This window comes from Nannobrachium achirus (assembly GCF_963921795.1).
Source record: "Nannobrachium achirus genome assembly, chromosome: 23".
Classification (NCBI taxonomy): domain Eukaryota; kingdom Metazoa; phylum Chordata; class Actinopteri; order Myctophiformes; family Myctophidae; genus Nannobrachium; species Nannobrachium achirus.
The window spans coordinates 35,380,916-35,399,188 of NC_137830.1; the positions used below are offsets into that span (position 1 = coordinate 35,380,916).

The window sequence follows — 18,273 nt, forward strand, 5'->3', positions numbered from 1 at the left end:
GATCACGGTGGAAAACAAACCACCGCCGCTACTGAAAACAGCATCGACGAGACCTTGACCCAGGGACGTGCTGGCCACTGGGAAAAGCGGGACAACTCCCGAACGGCCGGTTCATTCCCGGCCGGTCCAGGCCTGCCATTAGGAAGCCCTGCTTCATCATACAAGGCCGTTGCACAAAAGTAGTGAAAACAGCAGATCTACAAGCACACAACGCCTCGCACCGCGAGCATCCGGTCAGATGGATGGCGAGGACGATTTTGTAACCCATTTTCACCCAGTGCCAATTGCCTATGTAATCCTGGGCTCTGCTCTCCCTCTGCCGTGCCTGGGGAGACAACGGACTGACCTCATGCTTCCTTCTATGCATAAAGTTGCTTCTTTTCACCTGACAGTGGGGATTTCCCCGGTTTGGACGTAGCGCGTGGAAGGAACACGTTATTCCAACCAGTTCAGGCGCCCCGGCTGGCCAGGGGGCCTCCCCTCCCATTATTGAGACCAGGATTACTGCATGTTTTTGAGAGGGTATCAACCCTAGGGGACGCGGGGAGAACATGCAAACTCCACACAGAAAGGCCCTATCGCCAACCCCACCTAGGGTGTGGGCACTGATGACGCCGAGGAGGGAACACGCCCCCAGCGCCCACAGCGTCCCCTGGCGGGAATCGAACCCAGCTGTTTGGCGACAGCGCTAACCACTTCCCCACCGTGCCCCCAACCAGGGCCATATGACACTGTGTCAAGTCCACGTCAGCTGGGGCAGCACGAATCATTCCTCGTAAGAATGTTGGGCCTGCTTCATCCCCCCTCCAGGCTCTTGGGCAGCACAGCGTAGAGGAGCCCTGTGTTTAGACCAAATATTTGCAGTAAAAAGCAATTAAATGGAATACATTTGCGGAAACTCAAACCTGTATAAATAATCGTGACTTAGCGGGGAGGGATCTATTTTTATTTTATTTTTTTTTAAGAAGAAAGAAAAAAGAAAAAGAAAAAAGCAGGGGAGCTGCTGCCGACCAAACCCGAACGGCCAGACGGACGTCAGGCCAGGAGGGCGGCATGTATTTGTCAGGGAATTAAGCGACGCTGGCTCTATTTGCTTTTATCCCCGAAAGCTGGACTGTGTCTAATAACAAAAAGGGCCCCACGGACGCGCGCAGGCCAAGAGAAACCGGGCCGTTTTTACACAACAATAAAACAGCCGGTAATCCCGGCCAGGGTTCTGGCCCGAGCAGGGGGCTGCCGACTGCGCTGCAGCCACTGGAAGGTGAAGGCGACCGCAGTGTTATGAGAGGATTAGAGCGCCTGACGTGTGTTAACACTGAGAGGGCATGCAGGAGAGACTGGAGGCCTCCTGTACCGTTTGAAATCACTGCGATGGGAGCTAGGGATGGGACGATACTGTACGCGATATTATCGAATATCGTGATAAAAAAAACACTCGCGGTATCGTCCTCCATCATGCACTGGGATCAATTCACCTTTTATTTGCCGAGCAGCATCTCCGCTACCACTTACCGTAAACCCTTAATGATTGGTAAAAGGTACTTATAATATACGTACTTGATACATTCTTTTTTTCACTCTATCAAATGTCTTTGCCAAAAAATAGCCAATCTACAAGCTCACAACGCGTCGCGTTGCGACACGTTGTGAGCTTGTAGATCTGCAATTTGTTCCGCCCCAGGATAATAGATTTTGACTGTCGTGATAAATTATCGTAAATCGCGATTTCTTTTGTCACAATAATCGTGATATGACATTTTCATATCGTCCCATCCCTAATGGGAGGCGCTGGGGAGGAGAGGACTTCACCAGGCGTACTGTTTATCTCTGCGACGCAACAGAAATCCTTTCGTGTCATTTAGCCAACTCTCAACCTGGCATCCCTATTTTGAGCGACACTGCAATACGACGATCAAAAAGATCGCAAAAACGTTTAAATTTTTAGAGGCTGTTCATCCAATGCAGGGGTGGGCAACTTTGATGATGGTGAGGGCCACTATATTTCCACCTTCACTCCAGAGGGCCACATTGCATATTGCTACTTCGTACTTTGTCATTCTAGTATTGCATACAATAGAAGCAAAAATAGCAGATCTACAAGCTCAAAACGCTTCGCGCTGCAATGCGTTTTGAGCTTGTAGATCGGCTATTTTAGCTTCTTTTGAATTGGAATCCTGAATTATTTTTTGTTATTTCTTAATTGGAATCCTGAAATGTAATAACGCATTTGGTTATATACTCATGTTAACTTTATGAACCTAAATACAAATACATTGGACATAAAAATTTTAATACTACTATACTAGTCATTAAGCTACTAATATAGACTGACGGAATTAAAGCAGGTCATGTTTGGAATTGTAACAGCTGAAATCAATAATATATCAGTTTTCCAGTATTAACCTGCGGGCCGCATTAAGCGAAGGTGGGGGGGGGGGGGGCATGTGGTCCCCGGGCCGCCAGTTGCCCATGTATGATCCAATGCCTGGTCCAGCTCAGGTGCCAGGAGATGGATGCCGCAGTGTCATTGTCACGGGATGTTTCTAAGATCAGAGTGTGCGCGTGTGCGTGCGTGCGTGCATGTTCAGGCCTTTTCAGGTAAAGGAGGAATGCAGGGCCAGTGAGGACATGCCTAAAGGGTGTCGTGCAACGGGAACGACCACACGCGCAATCTGCTGCAAAGTCACACGCGCACCCTCGTCGGGTGCACGTGTGCACGACACACGCACGCACGCACGCACTAACGTCACCTAATCCTAATGCACAGAGAAGAACGGAGGCTTATGGACCCACAGGGGTACTGTAGTGAGCGCACGTGCGCGTACACACACAGACACACACAAACGCACGCACACATAAACAGACACGCATAACTCATCCACCTCCCGGCACGCACCTTCTAATCAAACATCTGGAAACTGTTCACAATTACTTATTTTCTCCCACCTCTCTCTCTCTCTCTCTCTCTCTCTCTCTCTCTGTTTTCTCTCCATCTCCAATCTCTCTCTTGCCCTCCGTCTCTCTTTCCCTCCATTTCTCTCTCGCCCTATGATAAAGCGCCTCCTCCTACGTCGGCGCGTCTGTCATCATCAGAGGCTGAGCCGTCTCTTTCATCTGTCAGCGTTGATGAGAGGGCGTTTATCAGACTGGTAGGGTTTGAAACATGCCCCACATAGTTTATATTGAAATGATTATCTTAGACAAGACAGGACAGGGCATGTCCCCCTGACAGACTGCATCGAGAGAGAGATAGAGAGAGAGAGAGAGAGAGAGAGAGAGGGGGAGAGGGGGAAGAGCTACAGTTCTATAGAGCAAGATAGAGGATAGCGAGTGAGGGAGAGGTGTTTGTCTTCTGTATCAAGCTCTTTAGGGGTAGATTAGATGAGACCACCTCACAGAACGCCACTTACGTTGCCACTAACTACTATGTTCAGTAAACCACAACGTATAGTCTGTAATCTCGTCAGTGTATTCACAATACGCTGGCTGCAACAACACACAGCCACCAGGGCCCACAATACGGCACCACACACGCACGCACGCACGCACGCACACACGCACGCACACACGCACACTGACTTGATGATATCGATTAGCCACTGTGTGCTGTTGCTAAGGTTACTGGAGCCTATTCGTGACGGTTCTTGCCGATGACATACACACACACACACGGGAGAGTTAAACCTTGATTAGTGCTTGGGCAAAAAACAACAAAAAACTGACATGTTTTCGACTGCATCATTTAGGCTTTAGACACGTTGTCACTGGCCCTGTCCCCCCTGTCGACACTGACCATCAGACAGCAGTGTGACCCTTGTCAGCTGTATTTAGAGGCAAGTTACTTAACGTCGTTGTCGGGTGGAAACCTTGTATGTCCAAAACTCTTTGTTTTGCATTTATCATTTTAAAAATGATTTAAACTAGTGAAAACAGCAGATCTACAAGCACACAACGCCTCGCACCGCGAGGCATTGTGTGCTTGTAGATCTGCGGACCGATCGCGGACCGATTTCTCGGTCCGCGATCGTCAGCTCCCGTGGGACAATGTCCTATTGGCCAGAGGGGATGTCAATCAAGTCTCGGGGCGCAGCACCTCCCCCTATAAGACCCGTGACGTCCTTCCGTTCGGTCTCTTTCGCCATTTCTGCTCCACGCATACAGACGCGATTCTCACAGCTCCTCATCCAACGTAAGTATTTCTTCACTTGCTTTCTTCACAGAGAAGTTATAAACGTGCTGAAGATAGTCGAAAGCGACATACTAGGACGAGTCCGACGGCTTCGGCACTTTTCTTCTCTGTTCTCCGCTTCCAGCGATCACTTTCACCGTTTGGTAACCCTTTGTTGTGCTAGCTTAGCTATCCTAACCTAGACTAGCCTAGCCTTAGCCGCTACTCGTAGCCTTGCTAACTTTGCGGCCTTGTTGTGCTAACTTGTTGCTAGCTCCGCTTTCCCCTGTGTTGGGGCTAGCTCGATTAGCCTACGTTTACCAGACGTTGTACTGCTGCCTGCTTACCCTCTGCTTGTTTGTTTGCCCCCCGCCTCACAGCCCCTGTGCTTTTCGGCGAAGGACTGACCGTGGCGACTGCTAGCCCTCTTCCACAGCGCCTCACAGAAGGCTGCAAACTCGAGCTAGACGCGGACGACCCCCACCCACAGTGTATCGTCTGCCTCGGGTGGCAACATGCAGCGGACGGCATGGAGGACAGACCTGCGAGTTCCGGTTATTTTTGGGGAAGATTGGTTTTTCCACTTCTTGGACACGGTGGTTCCCCTGGGAGGCTTGGCGGTGGTCGAAAGGAGATCTTGGTCGTCTGGTCCTTCTATCTTTTTGGGATTGCTTCCTCTGTCTGTCCGGAGAGTGGTGGGCACCTTTGCCTGGTCTCCAGGGCTGTGGTGGAGAGAGTCCGACCTTGGCGTCCTGATCTTTTCTTTCCTCCTTGCTTGGAGGGAAGGCTTGGTTTGGGTCTTGGTCCTGTAGGACGGATAGACCTTCTTGTTGAGGGACTTAGGAGGATAGGGACACGCTGACCGGTTGTTCCGGTGGTTGGTTCCACTCCTGGACAAGAGTCGTCAGGACGACTCGTTCAAGAGTGGTTGTCGGGAGGATTGGTGCCTGGACCTGTCGGTCTTTCGGCTCCTCCTTTCATGCGAGAGACCTGCTTCCCTCTTGGGACCTCTGGTAGGGGGTCCTCGTGTTGATGGGGGTCGGGTAAGGCGCTTGTTGTGGCCGTAACCCTTGCAGCCGTAACCCTTGAGTGGTGGATCAGCCTGCGGTGCCCGCGGCTGTGGTACCCTCTGGTTTGCTGCTGCCCTTTCTTTGTTTGCTTTAGGTTGGGTTCCCTTGTAGTTCCCTTCTTGGGAGTCCTTCAGTAAGGCCTTGCTCTTACTGGGGGGTCCCTCATCTTCTGAGAATTTCCCTAACCTGCTTGTTGAGGTTCTACCCTATTGATAGGGTAGAAAGGACCCCTGCTTTCCTTTCCACCTCCGCCCATGTGGTCCCTTGGGTCTGGGGGTTTGTGGACTGGGACTTCCTTTGGAGGGGACATGTCCTGGCCGCAGTCATAAGAGGTGGTTAGATGTTGGCCTTCGTCGCACAGTTTACGTACCCCATAGGAAGGAGTTCCGACTGGAAGACCGCTAATAAACACAATTGTTTCGAACGAAACACCTGTTTATTTAGGTCTGAAAGGAGGAACTCCTTCCGGTCTCGGCCCTCTGTTCATATTTGGAGCAGAAAGGGTTTTTAAGAGACCTCTTTATCATAGCTCTGGACTACGCGCTCAGGAAAGCCATCAACGGGCGGGAGCAGGAGCTTGGCTTCACAATTACATCAAGGAAGTCTAGTAGAAACCCTGCTGTAGCCCTGGCAGACCTAGACTAAGCAGATGACATCTGCCTGGTGTCTGACCGTGTGGAGCAGGCGCAGGAACTCCTGAACAGAGTGGAGGTGGAATGTGCTAAGGTTGGTCTCAGACTGAATGCAAAGAAGACTGAGGTAATCACCTATAACATCCACATGGACCATCCGCTGATTACAACATCAGATGGCAACGCTCTGCGAGAGGTCAATGACTTCAAATACTTGGGTTCCTGGATGAACTCCACAGAACAGGACCTTAAGGTCAGGAAGGCACAAGCGTGGAGGGCCCTGAACGACATGTCAAGAGTGTGGTGCTCGAATCTCCCCCGACACATAAAGCTGAGCCTATTCCACGCCACTGTGGAGTCTGTCCTCCTGTATGGCTGTGAAAGCTGGACCCTGACACCCCCCACCCTGCAGAAGTCCCTGGATGGGTGCTACACCAGAATGCTACGAGCTGTTCTGAATGTGGACCAGAACATCCACATTACCAACTAGGACCTGTACAGGCAACTGCCGAAGCTCAGCAAGAAGGTAGCAGCGAGGAGGATGAAGCTGGCCGGCCACTGCCACAGACATCGGGAGCTCCCAGCCAGCAGGCTGGTCCTGTGGGAACCAACGCGCGGGCATTGATCGCGAGGACGTTCCGCGTTAACGTATGTGGACGTCCTGAAGAAGGATGCGGGAGCTGAAAGCTCTTCGGAGCTGGCCGGGTGTATGGAGAACCGGAAAGATTGGAGACTCCGATGGAAGCTCGTCTGAGGACGACCGAGAGAGAACGGAAGGACGTCACAGGTCTTATAGGGGAGGTCCTGCGCCCCGAGACTTGATTGACATCCCCTCTGGCCAATAGGACATTGTCCTACGGGAGCTGACGTACTTTTTTCCTGTATTTTGGTGGATCAGGGCGATCCCCCATAGGAAGGAGTTCCTCCTTTCAGACCTAAATAAACAGGTGATTAGTTCGAAACAATTGTGTTTTTCTTGTTCGTCTTTGTTTTCTTAAAAAAAATATATCATTGTCCTGACAAAGTGCCCTATATTTAAATGCAAAATTAATACAAATATTTGATACAAATAAAAATATTAAAACGTTTTCATGATGTTTAAAACAAATTGACACATTTCAAAACAATTTCAAGAAAACTTCAATCGATCTTCAAACTTCAATTAGACCAATCTACAAGCTCACAGCGTGTTGCCGAGCAAGGCGCTGTGAGCTTGTAGATCTGGGTCCCGGGGGAGGGGAGACATCACATTTCTCTTTTGGGTCTCGAGCCGAAAACTTTGGGAAGCACTGCATTCATTTTTAGTCCATGGACGAAATGTGGATGACAGCCAAAACACCAGTCAAATCCTTGAACACACAGGATCTGACCAGTGTTGTTTTTGACAGCAAATTTTGATTTAGTTTTAGTCATAGTCTTTTGAATAAAATGTCATTTAGTTTTAGTCATAATTTAGTCAACTGAAAAGTTTTAGTTTTAGTCTAATTTTAGTCGACTAAATATAAGATTTTAGGCGACTAAATCTACAGTTGATTTAGTCGACTAAAATGTATTTTGGCAGGCCTTGATGGCATCGTAATGACTGATTTTAAACTCGGTTGTGTGCTGAAAATAGCAGATCTACAAGCTCACAACGCGTCGCAGCTTCAGCACGCAACACCTGAGAGCAACCATACATAAAATGACTCTCTTCTCCACTAGTCCCTCCCTAACATTTTAGTCTAGTTTTTATTTTGTTGGCGAAATTGTCAATATATTTAGTCTTAGTTTTAGTCATCACAGCTTCATTTTTATTTAGTTTAGTTTTAGTCAACAAAATCAACACTGGATCTGACTGACTGTGTGTCAGGACGGAGGTGGAGATGTGTTTTCCTGCATGCGTAGCCAGGGACGTGCAGAGAATGTTAGAGAGGCAGGGGCTGACATTTCTAAAAAGGGCCTTTTGGTGAAAATATTGAAAATAGCCGACCTCCACCTCACAGTTAGTGAGCATGGAGGTCGGCTATTTTCGGTGCATGATACCACACTGAAATAAGCATAATCAAGTGAACACTGGAGATGTGGCGGAAAGCCATGGATTTCTAACCAGAGAGGGCAATTATTTCAACATAAGATGCTGCATTCAAGTTCACGAGAGTTTGGACAAGGGCAATTCTCTTGAATGCTGCCTTCAGGTATGGCATGGAAAGAGGGCATTAATTTGCATTTCTTTCACCAGAGTTAAAAACTGCATTCATGGTCTATCTGGAGAGAGGGCAGTTTTTACAGAAGGATAAAAGGGGCAGGGGCTCAAGCCCCCTTTGACGTCTATGTGTGCACGTGCCTGTGCATGGCCAGGTGACAGACACTGATGGATGCGTCCCTCCTGTCCTGCTCTGTCTCTCAGCTCAACGTCACAGAGACTACAGCCCAGCCTGAGGATTTATGAATACCCGGGGGAGATGGGGGGGGGGGGCTGAGTACAGCCAAATTATCTGGGCGTGGCACAGCCGGACTGCACAACTATCCATCTTCTCTCCCCCCCCCCCCCCCCCCCCCAGTGGCGTCAGTTCAGAAAAAGGTAAGGTATGGCAACATGACTGGTGTCTTGCACGCGCGCGAAGACACCAGTTATGTTGCAATACCTTAGCAACAGGCATGATACATTTATTTTAAGAAGTACATTATGTTTTTTTCCCCCAAAATGTCTATGGTTTCTTGGGCTGGATATGGCAGTCTGGAACAGTTGTTCAAGTGCAGCTGAACTTGACATAATATAGTAAACGTGCCACAATTAACAATAATGAATTGCACCTGTGCAGCTGATCGGCGGAACCTGGGAATATACCATTCTGTCAAGATGGGGAGAATAAAAGTGTGGAGAATATAATTATAATACCTTTTTAAATTTTGCATTTGAAGTTATTTTAATGTAATTTAACAACATAACCAGCACAGATAGACAATGAGACATTCATGGATTTATATTTTAAAGAAACTTGTATTCTCCCCCCTGGACCCACCAGGGTATGGCAGCTGCAAACCCCTGCCATACCCAATAGACGCCCCTGCCCTCCCCGCTTCTCAACTCAACTCAGCCCCCTGAAAACACACGGCAAAAAAATGTCTCTGACGTTCGGTCTGTCAGGGGGGCCACAAATCAAGCTGCGAGACAGAGTGGAAGTGTTCACACAAGCTGCCGGGCTTGAACTTGACATCAGGAGCAGTTAGCCAAGGTGTTCAGCTCCGGCATTGCAATCGTGTGGGTCAGGCCTTTTTTTTTTTTTTCAGAATGTTCCGGGGGCCAGTGGTAGCAGCCTACAGACAACCCACGGGTCAGACCATTCCAGGCAGTTCCTGGACAGGGGTGTCACACTAATTTCTGGGCCCTGGGTACAAGGATCCACTTACATTTTGTGATTTAACTATTGAAAAATAGCAGACATACAAGCTCACAGCCGCACTGCTGCGAGCTTGTTTTCTTGTAGAAGGAAAATGTGTGTCTTTCAATATTTCAGATCCTAAAAAAATATATATATAGCCTATATATATATGTTTCTATGTCAGTGGTTGCTCAAACTTTTTCATGTGAAGGACCCCCAAAATGATATGTATTTGGCCACGGACCCCCATCTCAAAATATTTAGTTCCAGGGAACCCCCCGCCCCCAGAAGCAAAATCGGAGACACAAACGTTCGCTTAAAAAATACACATATTCAAAGATTTGCACACATTTTCCCGACTTTTCAAAAATAGCAGATTCAATATTTAAACTATAAAATAATTCCAGGCCCCACCACCTTGGGCCCTAGTAACTCAGTCCCACTCCCCCCCCCCCCCCCCTCCCCCTTGTGACACCCCAGTGTCACAAGGGGGAGGACAGGGGAGGGGGACAGGGGAGGGGGGGGGGTAAAAGGGATGGGCCTAAAAAAAAACTGCTCTGACATAATGAACTTGAAATAAACATGACGCACCTTCCCCACAAAGCCAAATACCAGTGACCACTGACCAATGACCACATACTGGAATGACTTCTATCATATCAACTCTATGTCCTGTAGTGTTACACATCTCCATTCAGAAACATTTCCATTCAGAAGATTGACTCCCATTATTCTAAATGGAGGTGTCACCTAAACCTAACCTACAGTAAACCCTATAACCTAACCTCAGTGGGGGTATTTCTGAATGGGGATGTTTCTAAGTGGGGGTGTTTCTGAATGGAGGTCTGCCCCCAAGCTCACAACGCGTCGCGCTGCCTTCAGGTATGGCATGGAAAGAGGGGCATTTGCATTTCTTTCACCATAGTAAAAATTGCATTTATGGTCGGGGAAAAGGGCAGTTTTTACAGACAGATAAAAGGGCAGGGGCTCAAGTATGGGGTTATTTTTGACCCAATATACATTCGTATTCGTACTTGGCCTTTCTTTTACTCGTAAACATTTTTACAAAAAAAATTACACGTAAACAAATGAATTAGAAAAAAATATCCGTAAAAGAAAAAAAAGTATGAATGTTTTTTGGGAAGCTGCAGTGATTATAATGCCAAAACAAAAAAACAAGCCAAAATACGAATATTTTCTTACTGTTTTACGAGTTGTATTGTACAACAAATCTGTCAGTACGGTTACGAATCTCATACAAGCAGTGAGGAAAGGGCCAATAATCACGTGATCGGCAGAGAGCCAATGAGGTGAGGCCTTTCCACTAGCCAATCAAAATGCTCCACTGTTGGCAGGGCAACCAGCGGTTGCCATGTCTGGTAAAAGTGAGAACTGAATTCTGTCTTTGCATTTCTATAATTGTATTAAATAAGAGAAGTACTCTTTGTATTGTACTTCTTTTAAATTAAGGGGCCTCGGCATCAGCCGAGGGTCCCCCCGGGGACCCCCGCGGACCACCTGGCGCCGCCGCAAAGTGGCTCCGAAGGGGCTCAAAAATAGGAGCGTCACTTTCATGGGAAATTCGGGACTTTGACCGTGCGGACCCCCTCCATGGGTGACGGGACCGGGGCAAACGTGACAGCGCCGCCTGGTGGCGGCCCCCCAGTACTGCAGCGCACATAAAAACCCATAACTCGGGCTAGGAGCGACCGTTCGAGACGGGACCGGTACCCACACGTCCGGCTCGGGGCCCCGGTGCCGGCCGTGGCCGAGCGCCACCCGGCGGCCAAATGGCGGTACTGCAGGCGGGTAAAAAATGCCGTAACTCTAAAAAAGAAAATAAACAAAAATAAAAATAAAACAATTCACAGGAGAGACCCCCTCCGAGATGCGGGGGTCCGGGGACCCCCGGCAGGGCCCGTGGAGTGGAGCCGGAGCTCGTAGATCGGCTACTTTTTGGTATTTCAGCCTATTTTTTTCGAGTGGCGTGGGGAAACGCGGGGGTTCCCCGGGGTGGGGGACCCCTCGGGGACCCCCCCCCCGGCAGCCGGCCCCGTCTCTCCCGGTGGCTCGGGGCAGAGTTTGCCCCGGTCCCGTCACCCATGGAGGGGGTCCGCACTGTCAAAGTCCTGAATTTCCCATGAAAGTGCCGCTCCTATTTTTTTGCGTCAGTGCAACCACACTTGCAATTTCCCAGGATGGCACCTTTCTAGTTTATTTATGTTTTTCAACATAACTTTTTTGAAAATAGCAGATCTACAACAATCTCACAATGCATCATATGTGGTCCATAGATCTAGAGAACATCATAGATCTGTAAGACATGGGGATGGGCCTTTAGATTTATAAAATATGTGGGTCCATAGAACCTTAGAACATAGGGATGGATCAATAGATGATCTATAAAACATATGGATGGGACATAGAAACATGGATTGACCAATCTATAGAACATGGGGATGGGCCTGTAGATCTGTAAAAATATGATGACTCCATAGATCTTTAGAACATGGGGATGGGCCTGTAGATCTATAAAACATATGATGACTCCATAGATCTATAGAACATGGGGATGGGCATGTAGACCCGTAAAACATATGATGACTCCATCTATTAATAGAACATGGGGATGGGCATATAGATCTGAAAACATATGGATGACTCCCTAGATCTATAGAACTATGTATTTTTTATTTATATCATTTTGTTATTTATTTTATTTCATTTCATTGTAGTATAATAGGGCCTATTATATGAGGAACGTAGCGAAAAGAAAGCAGAGATTACTCACTTTTACCAGACATGGCAACCGCTGGTTGCCCTGCCAACAGTGGAGCATTTTGATTGGCTAGTGGAAAGGCCTCACCTCATTGGCTCTCTGCCGATCACGTGATTATTGGCCCTTTCCTCACTGCTTGTATGAGATTCGTAACCGATTTTTTTCTAATTCATTTGTTTACATGTAATTTTTTTTGTAAAAATGTTTACGAGTAAAAGAAAGGCCAAGTACGAATACGAATGTATATTGGCTCAAAAATAACCCCATACTCAAGCCCCCTTTGATGTCTATGTGTGCATGTGCCTGAGAGAGAGAGAGAGAGAGAGAGAGAGAGAGAGAGAGAGAGAGAGAGAGAGAGAGAGAGAGAGACAGACACACAGTGGCAGAGAGGACAGGCTTGACGGTGGGCCTCCCAGTTCAAATAGCTCAGAGTTTGCAGACACGTTGTCTGCCTGGCAGGCCAGAGACAGCACTGGCTCCAAGATTTCACACACCTACACGCCACATTCTCACACTGCCTGACACTCAATTCACAAACGCACGCACGCACACACACACACACACACACACACACACACACACACACACACACACACACACACACACACACACACACACACACACACACACACACACACACACACACACACACACACACACACACACACACACACACACAGGGACGTGCTGGGCCCCTGATTCAGCCCGGGAAAAAGAGTTGCAGAGGCCCTCATTGCGCGCTATAGAGAGAGATCTCTCTATAGCGCTGCTGCTACTCAAAGATTTGTCATTTCAGATCATGACAAGTGACAAGCCAGTGGGCCAATTACATGAGTTATATTTCGTCGTTGTCAGGAGGAAACCTTATGTCCAAAACCGTTTTAAAAATGATTTAAGCACACAACGCACAACGCCTCGCGGTGCGAGGCGTTGTGTGCTTCTAGACCGGCTGTTTTCACTACTTTTGTGCAAACAGTTTAATTTTTACTTTTGTGCAAACAGTTTTATTTTTTCCTAATGGCCGTCCTGGACTGGCCGGGAATGAACCGGCCGTTCGGGAGTTGTCCCGCTTTTCCCAATGGCCAGCACGTCCCTGGCACGCACGCACACACACACACACACACACACACACACACACACACACACACACACACACACACACACACACACACACACACACACACACACACACACAGAGACATCGCTACAGTCGGGTGGAAACCTTGTACTGTATGTCCAAAACCGTTTAGGCGTTGTTGTGTGCTTGTAGATCTGCTATTTTCACTAGTCTTGCACGACGGTCTTGTGTGGTGAAACTATTTGGGAGATACAAGGTTTCTGCCCCGACACTGACTGACGATATGTGGGTGCACAACATGTGTCCCACCACACACACACACACACACACACACACACACACACACACAAACAGCAGTATCATGGTATCTCACTAGGCTCAACGTGAGGTGCGTATACAATCCGACATAGTACAAAAAAAAATAGTCATGTGACCATGGGCACCTCGTTGCCACGGCGACTCCTCGTTCCCCTTGAACATGTCGGTCACAGTATGCAGAGTTAGGCTGACCCCCCCCCCCCCCCCACATCCTCCAAACACACCCACCACCTCTTTCCATCTGTACACTAAAGAGAGGGGAGAGTGAGGTTCAAATGTGACCTGAAACTAATATTTGCGCATGGCAGTGGAATCTGAAAATAGCAGAAGAGTAGGAGGCTTCCTTTATATCCTCCCCTCCCTCGCCCCCCTACCCCGTCATGGTACAGTAGCAGCACAGATAGGCCTATACTGAGGTGTCCTGGTTGAACAGATATCTGGGAATCGTGTGTGCTTTCACTTCCTCTAGCCCGGTGGTTCCCCAAACTTTCACATTTCAAGTTCTCCCCTTAACTCTGACAATGTAAAAACGGAACCAAATGAACCCGTCAGGGTTCATTTGTAACTCAAATTTTGCTTCTGGGTGGTCCCTGGAACTAAATATTTTGAGATGGGGGTCCGTGGTAGCCTGATTTCAGACTCAGCTCACGCTTTAGTCTGAAACTGTGCCCTGTTCTGAGCGATTTACGGGGGACTTTTTTGCGAGCGTGCACGCGCGTGTCCGCGCGCGAGTGATCGCGACGCACGGTGATCGAGACGCACGGTGGACGCGACGCACCGTCGGGGAGTGTGTGTGTGATTGTGTGTGTGTCTCTGTCTGTGCCAGTGACTGCTTCCACACAGAACTGCGACCAGAAACTTGTAATCAACATTAAACAGCTTGGTGAAATCAGTGCGCTCGTGCGTGTGTGTGTGTGTGTGTGTGCCTTCCTCAGCTGTGTGTGTGTGAACTTCGTTTGAATCGTTTCAACTGCTGCGCGGATTGGATATTCGTTAGACCCACCCCACCCCCACCCCCACCCCGCGCGCTCATTGGACAGCCGAAAATAAAAACCGATTCATGTACTAAGCTCCAGACCAGAGAAAGAGTCCACTCTGAGAGTGGGCGGGGTCTCTGGTCTGGAAGCAGGCTAGGTCCGTGGCCAAATAAATATAATTTTGGGGGTCCTTCACATGAAAAGGTTTGAGAACCACTGACACAGTAGTCTCTCAAGAACAGACTAACTGAGCTCCATTTAAGTGAAAATGACCTTTTCTTTGACGATGGCTGGCCAGATTACTAACATAGAAACATAGGGTTTTCAAAAACTCTTAGAAGGATTCAAAAGACACTTATAGAATCGGGTCAAAATTCTAATTTTCACGATTTTTCAAAAATAGCAGATCTACAAGCTCGCAGTGTGGCACTCGGTGTCACGCTGTGAGCTTGTATAATCTGCTATATATATTTTTTTTACAATAATGTGTACCCGTTCTAGGAACCCACAGAGTCCCTGGAATCCACTTTGAGAAACACTGCTCTAGTCTAGCCGGTGGTTCCCAAAACGGTGTGGCACATGGGACCAGGTGTGTCTTGGGATTTTGTGACGACCACACATTATTGTATATACACACTGCAATACTGTGTTGTTGTCATGAAGAAAATACAACCTGGCATCCCTACTTGAGCATAATAGGTTTTATTTTATTACAAGAAATTAGCAGATTTACGGGGTGCCCGCTGGCCAACCAGTCAGTAGGAGCGAGATCATTTAGCGACCTACAACCGGGTCGCGACGTGGTCGGTAGTTTTCAGCGACCGGGTCGCTAAATCGAGCGACCGGGTCGCTAAATCACCGACCGCGCCGCTAAATCGACCGACCCGGTCGCTAAATCTACCGACCTGCCTGCAGTTTTAGGTCGGTAGATTTAGCGACCCGGTCGGAAGATTTTGCGCCCCAGTCGGTCGATTTAGCGACCCGGTCGCTCGCTTTAGCGACGCGGTCGGTGATTTAGCGACGTGGTCGGTGATTTAGCGACCCGGTCGGGAGGTTGCGTGGCAGGTTAGCCTAACTGAGGTAACGGTCGGGAGGTTGCGTGGCAGGTTAGCCTAACTGAGGTAAGGTTACTGAGGTTAGGTTTAGGGTTAGGGTTAGGGTTAGGGTTAGTAGGTCGGTGGAAGATTTAGCGACCCGGTCGCTCCATTTAGCGACCCGGTCGCTCGATTTTGCGACCCGGTCGCTGAAAACTACCGACCACGTCGCGACCCGGTTGTAGGTCGCTAAATGATCTCGCCCTCTCTCCAACCAGTCCAGAAGCATACCACATAGCTAGGCTTGGTGCAGCCTGACAGCGTGTCGCTGGTTCGATTCCCGATTCTGACTACCTTTGCTGTCTACAGTCAATAAAGGCATAAAAAAGACCAGAAACATAGAAAAAGAATTCACAAGTTCAAGTTCACTACACATTGCAATGCCACTACTGTGTCATGAGCCTGAACATATCAGCTATTTCAGTAAATACAGGTGTGCCTTGAGTTTATTTTTTTACTTGCCCATTGGCGTAGATTGACAAGATGTTTGAAAACCTCTGCCCTGGCCTCTTCAGTTGAAGTCAAATAGAAGTGTGACGGTTCCCTCAGTAGGAGGTCATGTGGTTATGTTATATGTGTTACTCATTAGGTTAGGGTTATGTTCTGTGTAGTTTGCTTTGTGGTCATTTCTGTTCTCCTTTTCCCCAATAGGACTGGGGAGCAGTAACTAATTGATTGGCCATCAAGCACATTGGCGTGCACCTGGACCCGGGTGCCAACACCCTATAAAATCCAGCTTCCCCAGTCCTTTCACCAGTTCTGTTCATTTCTGTTTTCCGCTCCACTTCTGCCCTTTTCTTTTCTGTTCAACACATGCTACACTCACACACACGACTACACCATTCACTCATCAATGCACTACACTACTGACTTTACTGACTTCCACACCTCACATTTACTTTTGGTTTGTTTGATTACTATCGATTATTTAAATAAATTATATTTTCTTTGATTAAACTGCGTCTCCCCCTTATTTTTGTTGTGTTTCCTGGCACCCCTAGTGCCAGGACCATAACAAGAAAGCTTTGATGATGTTACAACTTTGACAGAGGCAAGATAATATTAATTTGACCACTTTGCTGTCTAAAGCTCGCACAACAAAATCCTCCCGCGTGGCTCTGAGGAGAACAGAGCACCTTGTACACTTAAAAGCACAACGTTATCCCTTTCCCAGGCAGCTTGTTTGTTTAGAGGAATGCCACGACGTTAGAATAACCACTTTAAGGGCTTTGGGTTCATGGACCACTGGACCGCCGTCATTTGACGTCACCGGCGGCGGAAGTGAGAGCAACGCTCAAGCGACAAAGTCAACAATAACAACAACAACTGGTGGCAGGGCCGGCAAGCTCGCGCTGCAGAGCTGCGGGGCGCAGGGGAAGCAAGGCAGTGGGGCAGGGGCTGGGGTTGGCTGTGGATCAGTCAGATACCACTCATACCAGCCAGACCACCTCCCGGACACACTGCAGGCTCCGTGAACAACAAGCGCGCACCGCTGACCGCCGTTATGGCGTTGCGACAACATTTACTTCTGAAGAGCTCGCGAGTCTCCGTAGAGTTCAACCTGAACGTCCCGACCGCCGGTACGCCAGCGTGGACGTAGATACACACTCAAAACATCCATGCATGTGCGCACGCTTGCATTTGGTGGATGTGGAAGTGTAGAAGAAACACACGCACACGCACGCACACGCACATGTACACACAAAATAGAAAAACAGACGCTGATACCCTGGTACACTGCATAGCCTGCGGCGTTAAATTAAATCTGCAATCCAGAACAAATCTTGATGAACAATACGTAATGCTCACAACGCCTCCCGTTGCGAGGCGTTGTGAGCATGTAGATCGGCTATTTTCACAATTTCTGCCTCTAATATTTGACAATTTGTCCAATTTTTAATTTGTAATTTTAGAGGTATTAAAAAGTGCTTAAATTGCCACTTTAGAAATGTGCAGATACCCTCAATACACTTAAACGGTATGTTGGTTTAGTTTACTGTTGAGAGAGAAAACAATGTTGCACATTAAGTTAATCATCTGGGGACCCCCCAAAATAATTTGGAGACCACCTGGAGGTCCCGAGTCCCGACCCACAGGTTGAGAACCACTGCTTTAGACCTGGACACCTAACGGTTGACAAGCAGCCCCGCCTGAAGCTCATGCATGGATAGCTGTAGAAATGTGGTCTCTTGCGCAGGAGACTCGGATCGGAGAGCCAGGCAGGACACTTAGGCCGGCTTTACACTGCTACTGAAATCTAGCCTGAATCAGATCTGAGTCACATCAAAAGTGGAATTTTTTCTAAATCCAGACAGGTCACATGCAGGTCACATGAAAAGGTCACATGAAATCCGATTTTGAAAACCCACATCCAAAGGTGGTTTCAAATCCGATCCATATCGGATCTGAGGACATCTGTCTTAGTCTGAAAGCAGTAACCACATCCACCCCATAGAGTTATACGCAAGTCACATGCAAGTCACATCAAAATGACCAAACATCACTTGCTGCGCGACCCGAGCGTGCGGAGCTAAAACCAGAGAGAAGAGTGAAACAGAAGAGTAAAGAAAAGAAGAGAGAAAAACAATATTGTAACGTGTGTTTACTATGGTCTATTATGTCGCATTTCCTGAACGTAATCAACTAGCGTCGACGAAGTGATGTAACGCCATGACGCCTACGTCGTTACCACGGTAACCAAAGCAGATATGTAGACACAGCGTCAGCTTTGGGCTGACGCTGTTAAAATCAGTCTGAACGCACAGATCCGATCAGGTCACTTCCGCAAATGCAGT

General features: G+C 48.2%; 1 protein-coding gene across 2 annotated transcripts in view; it reads right to left on the reverse strand.

Moving 5' to 3' along the window:
• scube1 (signal peptide, CUB domain, EGF-like 1) overlaps positions 1-18,273 on the reverse strand; it is a gene marked incomplete at its 3' end in the record, with an annotated part of 208,444 nt that overhangs the window by 41,652 nt on the left and 148,519 nt on the right. The gene's annotated exons all lie outside the window — the stretch shown is intronic.